The sequence below is a fragment of the Mauremys mutica genome, unplaced genomic scaffold (genome assembly GCF_020497125.1).
Source record: "Mauremys mutica isolate MM-2020 ecotype Southern unplaced genomic scaffold, ASM2049712v1 000807F_np12_obj, whole genome shotgun sequence".
NCBI classification, from domain to species: Eukaryota; Metazoa; Chordata; order Testudines; family Geoemydidae; genus Mauremys; species Mauremys mutica.
The window spans coordinates 1-11,120 of NW_025423055.1; the positions used below are offsets into that span (position 1 = coordinate 1).

The following is an 11,120-nucleotide window of genomic DNA, read 5'->3' on the forward strand; positions in this document are numbered from 1 at the left end:
CCTTGAGGGCTCCCAGAACCCGGTATTGAGCCTGAGCCAAGATGTCTACGGTGCAAATTTACCACCCCACGGCCCTAGCCTGGGAGCCTGCACTGGCACGGGACAGCGCTGGGTGTTTCATTGCAGTGTGGACATAGCCTAGCATTATGTCTACACTGCCATTAACACACCCAAGTCACTATTCTCCACAGAAGGACCTGGTCTGTTCCATGATGGCAGCCCAGCCTGGGTGAGTCAAAGTCTCTTTTTATACAGCCACGCCCCAGAGATCTTGACTAGGGGGGAGAGAGACACCCACCCACCAGAGATCCTTAATGGTCTAGGGTGCACCCACACACCAGGGATTCTTATGGGTGGGAGGAATGGAGACAGCCAGACACACTGAGATCACTTCCTCCCAGGAGCCGGGCCAGACAGGGAGACACAGTCCCCCTTTACAGATCTGCCAGACAACCTTCCTCCCACTCCCTCCACACAATGTTCTTATTTGGAGGTGAAGCCAGGGAAATCACATGGAGGATTCTTATCTGGGGAACTGGGGGGACCCACTTACCACCAGAGATTCTTAAGGGCAGGAGGAACAGGGACTCCCACCTCTGTAGCAGTGGGGTGGGTCACCTGCTGGGCTCATCTGGGCATATTTCACCTCGTCAGCTCCCTACCATTGCCTTGGGGGCCCCTTGTTCGCTGCCTCTGGTACCCAGTTTAGCCTCCTTCCCGAGGGCTGAAACGCTTTGATCTATCTAAGGTCTGTGGGATCAATACGTGTCATGGTGTAATTCTGTGTTATTCGGGGGTCAGACTAGCTGAGCTAATGGCCCCTTCTGCCCTTAAACACCATGAAAACATTTCCCTGGTTTCTCCTTGCGCCTGACAGACACCACGGTGAGGGGCCCAAGAGAAGATCCTGGACACAGCGCTCTGGCTCTTACGTTACTTGGGGACGTCAGCGCTTTCCTAGCAAAGCTGCTGCTAAAGCGCTGGATTTGGGGAATGGTTCGGCTCCGATTCAGAGATCTGCCTGCGGGGTGTGAACCTGCCACGAGGAGTGGGAAACGCAACCAGCAATGGGAGGCGTTGGCTGAGCTCCGGGCTGCCCCCGTGTGGCCAAAGCTTAGAACTGAGCAGCGGAGTTTAAAGCTGGCGCTGGGAGGGACCTGAACACGCGCGGCACGAAGGCTCCTGCGTGTAACGCTTGTTGGGTGGGCAGCTGATTGTAGCTGATTGCCGGAGTTCAGGGCTGCACCCCGGGGTGCTGAGCAGGAGTCTGTGTGCAGGTTGGCCTCGCTATGCTGGTTTCTGGGAAGTTTGGGGTCGCCACTTCCCCTAGAGAGAGGGGAGCCAGGTCAGCCCAGGAAGGGAGGCCTGCAAAACTCTGGTAGCAATTAGCAGTGGAACTACCCCTGTGAAGAGCCGCTGCAGCCCCGCCAGGGAGAGCCGGTCTCTCTTTATGCAGCCCCCCCCACAATTCCTCAGGACAAGGGTTTTGAGGATTGTTTGGAAAATGAGCCTTTGCTGACAAGGTTTGTCTCTGTTCATATTTCACCTTCAGGTGTTATGTTGAGGGATCTTTAGTGTATTTTTGGGAGGTTAATAACTATCTCCTCAACTTTATTTACTCAACTTAAAAATTGGTCATTTGATTTTTGCATCTCCCTGTGAAAATACAACTGACGTGTGGCTTTCTACAGGGGGTCATGATGTTAAAGTTAAGGAATTCAGTCTCTGTACTTCTGGGGGGGTGGGTTGCTTTTTTACAGCTGCCTCAGGGCCAGGCACACCGGGCTGTTAGCTGCACCCACTGTCCTTGCCAGGGGCCCCTGCTGAACCCTGGGCGGCTGCACTGCCATGCTGGGGTGACTCTGCAGGTGGAGAAGCTGCTGTGGAGCAATGTAGAGCAGGTGCAGGAAGGAGACGGGGTCACTATTCTCATTCTGAACTGCACAGTTTTCCAAATTTGGGACTAGATTCATAGATTCATAGACTTAAGGTCAGAAGAGACCATTATGATCATCTAGTCTGACCTCCTGCACAATGCAGGCCACAGAATCTCACTCACCCACTCCTGTAACAAACCCCTAACTTATGTCTGAGTTATTGAAGTCCTCAAATTGTGGCTTAAAGACCTCAAGGTGCAGGGAATCCTCCAGCAAGTGACCCGTGCCCCACGCGGCAGAGGAAAGCGAATGTCCGAGAACAATTCTAGGGGAAGGTGAACGCAGAGCAATGACACTGGAGATGCCCAGACCTCCAATAGGGGCAATGTGGAAATTAATAATGGGAAGATCATTTGTGAAATTAGTCGTCACTGACAAGATTTGTCTCTGTTCCTATTTCATGCTATGGTGTCAGTTAGAGGAATCAGTACAGATTTTTACTATATTAATTAAACACTTAATTTTATTTAATCAAGCCAAAAACTTAGTATCACTTATTTTTTCTCTGTCCTAGCAAGAATGAATTGAATTTTGTGACTTTCTGGAAAGTGCAGCGAGATTAAATGTGGGAAATTCAGTCTCTGTGTTTGTGAGCTGATGTTTTCCTCTCACAGGTCAGTGCCTGCACTGAAATACCCAGAGGGATCTAAGGGCTGGTGTACGCTGGGCACTGAACTGGCAAAGCGATGTCTCCCAGGGTGTGACCCCCCACACAAACTCATAGAGTTAAGGTGACCTAATCCTGGGTTAGTTAGTGCTAAAGAAAAGGAAGAATTGTTCTGTCCATGCAGCTATTAGAGGGATGGGAAAATCCCTCCAGTCACTGTCTACTCCAAAGTGCTATAGCAGTGCCCTAGCAGCATTTTAAGTGTAGACAGAGTGAAATTAGATTTATCTCCAGTTCGCACTGTGGATGCTCAGGCACTAAGACTGCAATAATAACAACAGCAGCACAGTGCTTGCGTAGTTGGCAGGATTTGAACCTGCGCAGGGAGACACCAATGGATTTCTAGTCCATCGCCTTAACCACTCGGCCACAACTACTTGACATGCATTCATTTCACTGCATGATGATTTTGTTCTCACTGAATTGTCACTTCAAATTGTTTGCTCAGACCAGCTTCCCCAGCACACTCACGGCTGCGCATCAGTGTAAGTGTGTCCTTGGGTGAACAGTGAGAATTCCTGCCCATTTCCCTTCCGTCTGGAGCAGCATGAGAGTGTGTTTGTGTGAACGACCTTGCAGTAGATTGTTGTTCATTCCCCACTCTGACAATTCAGACAGTCCCTTTCCCATTCAAATCTCCAGCACATTGTTCCAATAGCAGGGGGCAGGATTTCTCTGGGGCACTGAGGGCTGGTGCGTGAACTCAGCCTTGCATTCCACCCTTGATGTTTCATGGACTAACAACAGCAGCAGAAAGAAAGAGCTGAGCCAATATCTCCCTGGCAGGGATGCAGGTGCCACGTCCCCTCTGTCTGACCATCGCCATTGCAGGAGAGAAGGGTTCACTGGAATCGAATGCCCTGGCTCAGACCAGAGACACAGGGAGGTTTTGCTTTTTATGGATCTGTGCAAAGGAAATTTTGTCTCTGTGTGAAACTGAGGCAGGAAATGAAACGTCCACATGGTGGCCCAATGCTCTATGGAATGTGGGTGAAGGACTCGGGCTGAGAAATGATTTAACAGGGGTTTGTTTCAATTTGTTGCCCTGATTAAAATCTATGACTAAAAGGCAGCCACTGTTGTTAGTACTTGTACCTGTGTAGGGACACCCCAGTGGGTGTCAAGTCCATTGCCTTCACCAGGGGCAGTTGATTATTTTACAAATTTCTTGGTCAAGGCCCGGACTCCAGAGAAAACAATACACTGCTGATAAGAAGAAGTACATCAAAAGATTTTGCAGCCACCATGGGCATAACTATGATGTGTCGTGTTTCACTCTTTATACCTGGCGCCACCTCCTTTCCCTTTAGCCTTGTAGTTGACTAAGGACAAAGCTGAACATCTCCTCAGATACCAGGGAGTGTTTATGTCCATTGCTGCTACACAGGTGTTTGATGTTGCTGCTTTCAGTCCTCTGGCTCTGCTGGGATAAGGAACAATTCAGGCTGTCACTGAACTGAAGGAGGAAGATCAGATTTTGACAGGGAGAGGGACGCCTCCTCTTAAAGGTGTTTGTCTGGCTGGCAGTCCTGGTTCCCAGGTCTCGCCTGTGGGGCTCCAGCAGTTTTGGGACCAGGTCACTCCCTTGGCCCCACCTGCCGCTCCCAGGCGCTCCCCTCCAGGGGCCATATCAGTGCAGCGGAGCTGAGCAGCGTCTGCCTGCTCGCTCCAGTGGCTGCCGGCCCCTCTCCATGGCAGGGCAGGGTGGGGCTGTGCCTCCGCGCGCTGCCCTGCCTGATCACCCCTGTGGCCAATGGGATGCTGTGGGGGTGATGCCTGGGGGCAGCAGCATGTGGAGGCCCCCCAGCTCGCCCCGCCTTAGAGCCCCAGGTAAGCGCCACACCCCTGTCCCCCGTGCTGAGCCGGGACCCCCACCCCCCCTCCTCATATACTCACTCCCACCCCCAAACTCCCTCCCAGAGCCTGCACCCCAATCCCCAGCCCCAACCCAGGGCCTGCACCCTAGACCTCCTCCCCCCACCCAAACTCCCTCCCAGAGCCTTAGGCAGGTGAGGGGCGGAGTTTTGGGGGGCGGGTTCTGGGCAGTATGAGTGACATTATTGGCCCACTGGGAGGACTGCAGGACTGGCCCTGGCCCTAAGGTAAATTGTGGTTGAGACTCTGCTTTAAGGGATTGGAGCAATGCTGGAGAGACTGACGGGCAGGGAGCTGGGGAGCTGTGTGTGCTCCAGGGAGAGTTGTTGTTGTGCTCTGGTGACACAGAGCGGGGGTGGGGAGTTTGTAAGCTGTGGTGTTTGTATAGAGATAACGTTTACTAACCCCCAGGTTAAAAACTGTTCCTGCTCTGGGCTATACAGGACACTCTCTGTTGTGAGTGTAGGTCAGTGAGTGAATGTTTCCCTGCAGGATAATAGGTTCCTACTTCCAAGCCAAATGATTCCCTTTAAAAACTTTTTCAAATGAAAATCGATTTCCAGACCCATCTCCAGTATGTTCAGGAGTTCGCTGAATGGGGGCAGGGGGCTTGAAAAGAATTTAAACTCTCAGCATTTTCCTGTGCAAATGAATAAAGACCTAGCAGAGCTGTCCAGCAGCTGAAATCAGTTCCAGTCCTCGGTGTCTCTCAGAGGGACACTCGGTAGCTGAGGCATGTGGGACACCTCTGTGGTGAGGACAGGTGAAAAAATGCTGGATTCAATGAAAGCTGAGCCCATAGGAGGGGAAGGCACCACACAGGGTCATAACACTCAGACACGGGGCTTCACTGTCACTTCCCCTGCGTTTTCCATCATTTCTATCCTAAGGAACACACCCTCCCCCTCCCCCCCACACTGTCACACACAACCTTCTCCCCTTGAGCCCCATCCCACCCCTACCCCTGTCCCCCACACACGCCATGGGACACAGCCTCTCGGTGACTCACCCAGATGGGGGCTTGTCTCTGCATCTCCCCAACAGGGGAGCAGAGAGCCGAAAGGGCCACAGGAGACCAATGGAGCTAGGCAGGGATAGAAAATACTTCCCCTCTCTTCCCAAGAGTCCCGTTAATCTCACCCATGAGACATTCCAGCCCCGGGTGGGCTCAAAGCACCAACCTTCCCCTCAGCAACGGAAGGGGGAACCAGCTCTATCACATGGAAGGAGGCTCCCCACCTCTGCTGCTTCCATCCTGCAGCCTTTAATATGGATTTGTTTTAGCTAATGCAACCCCCCCACTCCGCTAATCCATCCATGAAACATGGAGACAAGCCCCTAGAAAGAGGGTCTAGTGGTGCAATGGGTTAGTGCCCAGTACTTACAGAGCAGTGCTGAGTGGAGTCATGCTGAACTTGTGAGTTTAAACCTCAGCTACAACACTAATTTCCTTTAAGCAAATGGCTTCTGCCAATCATTTTGCCCTGCAGAAAATACAGTCGCAGCTCAGAAGACACCAAGGTCCCCTTGCTTTACAGAGAGCAGGGCAGATTCCACAGATCTACCAGGCTCTGCTCTCCACCAGCCGCCTGTGTTAGAAGGAGTCGAGCAGAGCCCAGAGCACTGCCCCCGACTCCCCCTCAGTCTTTGCTCCCCAAACCACCTGTGTGCTCACCCTCTTCGCTGTGAGACTCAAACCCTGCCTGGCTTTCTGTATGTTGGGGTTTTTTTTTTGTCTGTCGTGTTGATGTGCATGTGGGTCCTGTGTGATTTTTGTAGATGCCTTGCATAGTTTTGTGTGAATGCATGGGTGTCTGTATGACTTTTGCATGCAGATTGTTTTTTGCTAAGTATTGTTTTGGTATGTGGTTTTTGTGCTTTCCTGTTGTGGGCTTTTGCTGTATTTTTTTGGTTTGGATTTGTTCTGTTTTGTGTGGCTTTCCCTTATGTGTATATGGCTCTGTGTGCTGTGTGGGTTTGGTTTTTGTTTATGTCTGTGTGGGCCTGTGCAGTCTGTGACGTTCTCTTTCTCTCTATTTGTCTCTCTGTTTGTATCTTCATGTGTAAATTCACTGGAACTTTTCAAACTCTCCACAGCTTTGCCAATTTTCACCAGGAATTTTACTCATTAACAAATTCTCACTTGTTCCCTACCAGTTGGTGACCATTGCCCCAGGGGCCTGTCAGTCTCAGGGTCCTGATTTCCCATTGACCCTTCCCCCTTCTATTGGGACTGGGAACTAGCCAACCAAAAAAACCCCACTCAGTTTTAGTAAAGGGCCAACAGTCCCCTTACACAACCTGGGCCTGTGAGGGAGGGAGAGCTCAGTGGTTTGAGTATTGGCCTGCTAAACCCAGGTGTGTGAGCTCAGTCCTTGAGATGAGCCATTTAGGGATCTGGGATAAAAATCTGTCTGCGGATTGGCCCTGCTTTGAGCAGGGGGTTGGACTAGATACCTCCTGAGGTCCCTTCCAATCCTGGTATTCTATGATAGGGTCACCAATGTTCAGAGAAACTAGCATAAGCTGGTCTGATGGTGTAAAGGTTGGCATGCTAGAATCTGAGTTCAAATCTCAGTGGGACCTTATGGTAAATCCCTGGAGATCCAAGCGCTTTCCTATCTCCAGCTGTATAAAAATGAGTTGTTTACCTTTTGCTGAGTGACTTATACCCACTGGAGCCAGGTCTTTGGTTGGAATGGGGTCTAGAAGTGGCTATGGTTTGACTGGGTGTTTGGGATTTCTGATGCCCACAAGTTTGGCCCTTGTGCTTTCTACCACACTTTTCCTCTTGCCCACATGGCGCTTGAAGAAAGGAGTGTCAGGGCCAGGTTTCATAGTCATGGAAAGGCAGGAGGGAGGAAGAGCCCCAGAGCCCTCACCCCCGTGCCCCAGCCCAGAGCTTCCTCCCACACCTGGAACTCCTCATCCCTGCCCTCACCCCAGAGCCCTCACCCCGTCCTGAACCCCAACCCCCTGTCTCAACCCACAGCCCCCTCCTGCACTCTGAATCCCTCGGCCCCACCCTGCAGCCTGGAGCCCCCTCCTCCACCCCAAACCCCTCATCTCCCCACAGCTCCCACAGGCAGACCCTGGAGCTCCCAGCAGCCATGGGTGGCCGGGGAGCCCCCACAGCCCCACCCCACTGCCTATGGACCCTGCAGCTCCTACGAGTGGACCCCAGAGCTCCCAGCCGCTGCGGATGGACCCAGGATTTCCCAACAGGCCTTGATGGCGGGAGGACCCTGCAGCCCCACGTCATTGCTAACAGACCCTGCAGCGCCGAAGCCCCGGGAGCTCCCGGCCAGCCCAGGCAGGAGAGGAGCCCCCAGCGCTCAGACACCGCAGGCAGAGCCGGGAGCTCCCAGTCACCAGGGGGGTGAGGAGAAGCCACAGCCCCCGGCCATTGCAGGTGGCCCCACAGCTCCCAGCCGCCGTGGGCGGGCGGACACCAGAGCCCCCCGCTGCCATCGGGACCCCGCGGCCCCAACGGGCAGGAACCGTCACCCCGCGACCGGCAGAAAACAGCCACGCACGGAAGCGCCTCGTGCCCTGTGACCCCAGTGCTGCGGCTTCTCGCCAGGCGGGAGGCGGCGCCGCTGCTGCGGTCTCGGTTCCTCCGCCCGGCAGCGGGACCCGCCCCGCGCGGCCTCGCGCCGCTTCTCGCGGGCGGCGCTGAGCTCTGAGCGCACAAGGCCCTGGCGGCTCCACCCCGCATCGCTGTCAGACAACGTCACCAATGGGAGCTGAGCCTGTCAGAAACGTCAGTTGGGGAGGGCCCAATGGGAGACCAGCTTTCAGAGACCCGCCCCACGCAAGGGCCAATGGGTGATTAGCTGTCAAAAAACACTAGGCAGGACAGCACCAGCCAACCAGGAACCGCCCCTCATCTCAAGCCCCCAAACAGCCCCCCCACCCCCCACCTGTCCTATGCCCCACAGCAGCAGCCAGCACCGGGTGGCTCGTGTCACACCCCACAGCAACCCCCAAAGCAGAGTCTCAATTCCCCTCCCCCACCACTGCTATTCATTAGGTAATAAAAACCTCACCAAAAAAGAAAGGAGACACTTTCTGCTTCCTACAACCAAGCTTCTCCCGCAGCCCCTTCCCCATGTCTGGCCACACGCTCCCAGCTCAGGGTGACCACACACCCCGTCGGGGCAGGCTCTGCTCAGCCCGGCTCCCCACAGCCTGCACTAAACATGTGGGTCCCAACCCCAAAACTTACTCATATTTTACCCCAATTGCCCCAAACTGCCGCTTTTAATATGCAAATAAGGTGCTGCCACACTCAGGCCACACCCGAGCTCTGTCGTGGAGCCACCCAGCAGAGAACCAGGTGATATTTAAATTAGCCAGGACGCCGCTCAGTCATTTCCCTCTGCTCCCAACAGGTGGCGCCGGAGAGCTCCGAGCTCGCTCAATTCCCTTTCTCGCGTCGGCTTCAGCCCCCGGGTTACAAACGCACCAACTGGGGAGCAGGAGTGCCGGACTGTTCCAGGGTGACCAGATGTCCCATGTTTAAAGGGACAGGCAGGTCCGGGAGGACTTTTTCTTATATAGGAGCCTATTACCCCCCCACCCCTGTCCCGTTTTCCACAGTTTCTTCAAGGTCACACTATGAGGCTGCTCTGCGGGGACGGACTTGCACACTTGGGAGCCATCAGCCGGATCTGCATGCCTGGGAAGCTGCGTCCCTCCAGAGGCGCTTGGGAAGCCAAAGGGGCCGTGGGTGAGTTTGTGATGAGGTGAGTGTGAAGTGTGGAAGGGGGAGGGTGGCAAGAGGAGGTTTTGAGAGGAAGAAAGGTGCTGCTGAGCTGGTAGGTGAGGGCAAGGTCCCAGGCGGGTGTTGTGTGAGGAGCGGTGTAGGCCCCGAAAGGCGTCCTGCTGGGCAAGGGCAGGTGAGGAGGGCCAGGGCTTTTCCCAGGGCTGTTGCTGCGGCCAAAGCCTTTGGGAAGCAGAAGAGGGCCAGGGGTGCTGTTGCCTGCTGGGGCCCATGCGACGGTGTAGGTGTACGCTGACCATAGCTGGTCTGTGGGAGCTGGGGCCACTCACCGTGCCCCTTTCCTCGTTAGTATAGTGGTGAGTATCCCCGCCTGTCACGCGGGAGACCGGGGTTTGATTCACTGGTGGGGAGGGTGACCCCTTTTCAAGGGGGGAACAAAGAAATCCCTGGCCTGCCCACCCCATGCCTTCCATTCTCCTTCTACGGCCACTTCCCTTCGCACCCCGCACTGATGACTTTCACCTCCAGAGAGACAATTACTTCGCAAGGACATGCTCGCCCTAGGCAAAGCCTCTCCCTGGCCTTCCGCCCCCGGGCCCAGCTTCGGGGCTGGCACGTTTCAGAGCGGCAAAGGGAAATAGGCTGGCCAGGGGCATGAGGACAATGACCCAGACAAACGGGGAGGGACCTGGTCCAGGGGTGGAGGAAGACAGAAAAAGGGACAGGCATGGGATTGGCTTCCTGTCTTTTTTCCTTTGCTCAGCATTTGACCTGTGACTGTAATGGGGAGACTTGAGAAAGACCTGTGGCCGCCGGCGAGGTAGGTGGCCGCCCCGAGAGCACAGAGCTGAGCATTTTCCAGTGTGCTGCTTCCTGTACCCCCAGCGCCTGGCCGTGATCGTATAGTGGTTAGTACTCTGCGCCTTGGCCGCAGCAACTTCGGTTCCAATCCGGGTCACGGCATTGCTTTTTGGTGGGGAGGGGCTATCCTGCAGCACGCCTCATGGTTTTTCCATCCTGGTGTTACAGAGATAGTGTACTTTCTTTCTTTTAATAAAATCCTTTTCTTTTTAGAACCTGATTGATTTCTTCCCTTGTTTGGATTTTCAGGGGAAGTGGAGGGGGAAAAGTGAATCCCTCTTTGTTTGATTCAAGGAGTTTGAATCAAGGTATCTTTCCCAACAACTAGGAGAGGGGGAAGAAGGTGGGGGAATGGTTTATTTCCCTTAGGGTTACGAGTCAAGGAGTTTGGATCTGTGTTCCCCAGGGAAGGTTTGGGGGAACAGGGCGTGTGCTAGACACTGGAACTTCTAGAGGGTGGCAGCTTTACCAGATCTAAACTAGGATTTAAGTTGAGAGGGGCCCATGCAGGTCCCCATCTTGTGGATGCTAAAGTTCAAAGTGGGGAATAAACATATGACGGGGCGATGCCCGCATTCTCCCAGCCTGTCGACTAAGGGCTCCTGATGAGCGTGGTGGACGGGAAATTCGGCCATCTGACTTTTGGCCTTGCTGCCCGTAGCGGTCAGGCCGAAAAATCAAAAGCCATCCTCCCCAGGCCCACAGCCACCCAGGGGCTCCTCTGCACCATCTTGCCTGAGCGGGTGGAAGTGGAGCCTGGAACTGAGCTGATGCTCTGAGGATTATTTGCCCTGTGCGCTTCACACGGAGGTTAAAACACGGGGCACAGATCTTTGAGCACAACCCTTGTCCTGAGGAATGGGGGCGGGGGGCTGCATAAATAGAGACCGGCTCTCCCTGGCGGGGCTGCAGCGGCTCTTCACAGGGGCAGTCCCACTGGCAATTCGTACCAGAGTTTTGAAAGCCTCCTTTTCTGGTCTGGCTCCCCTCTATTTAGGGATACTGGCGACCCCAAACTTCCCAGAAACCATCATAGCGAGGCCAAACTGAGCAC

General features: G+C 54.2%; 1 non-coding gene across 1 annotated transcript; it reads right to left on the reverse strand.

Annotated features, from left to right (window-relative positions):
* Positions 1 to 2,899: 2,899 nt before the first annotated feature.
* Positions 2,900 to 2,981, reverse strand: TRNAS-AGA. The gene has a single exon. It is a non-coding gene; the product is annotated as a tRNA-Ser (tRNA).
* Positions 2,982 to 11,120: the final 8,139 nt, after the last annotated feature.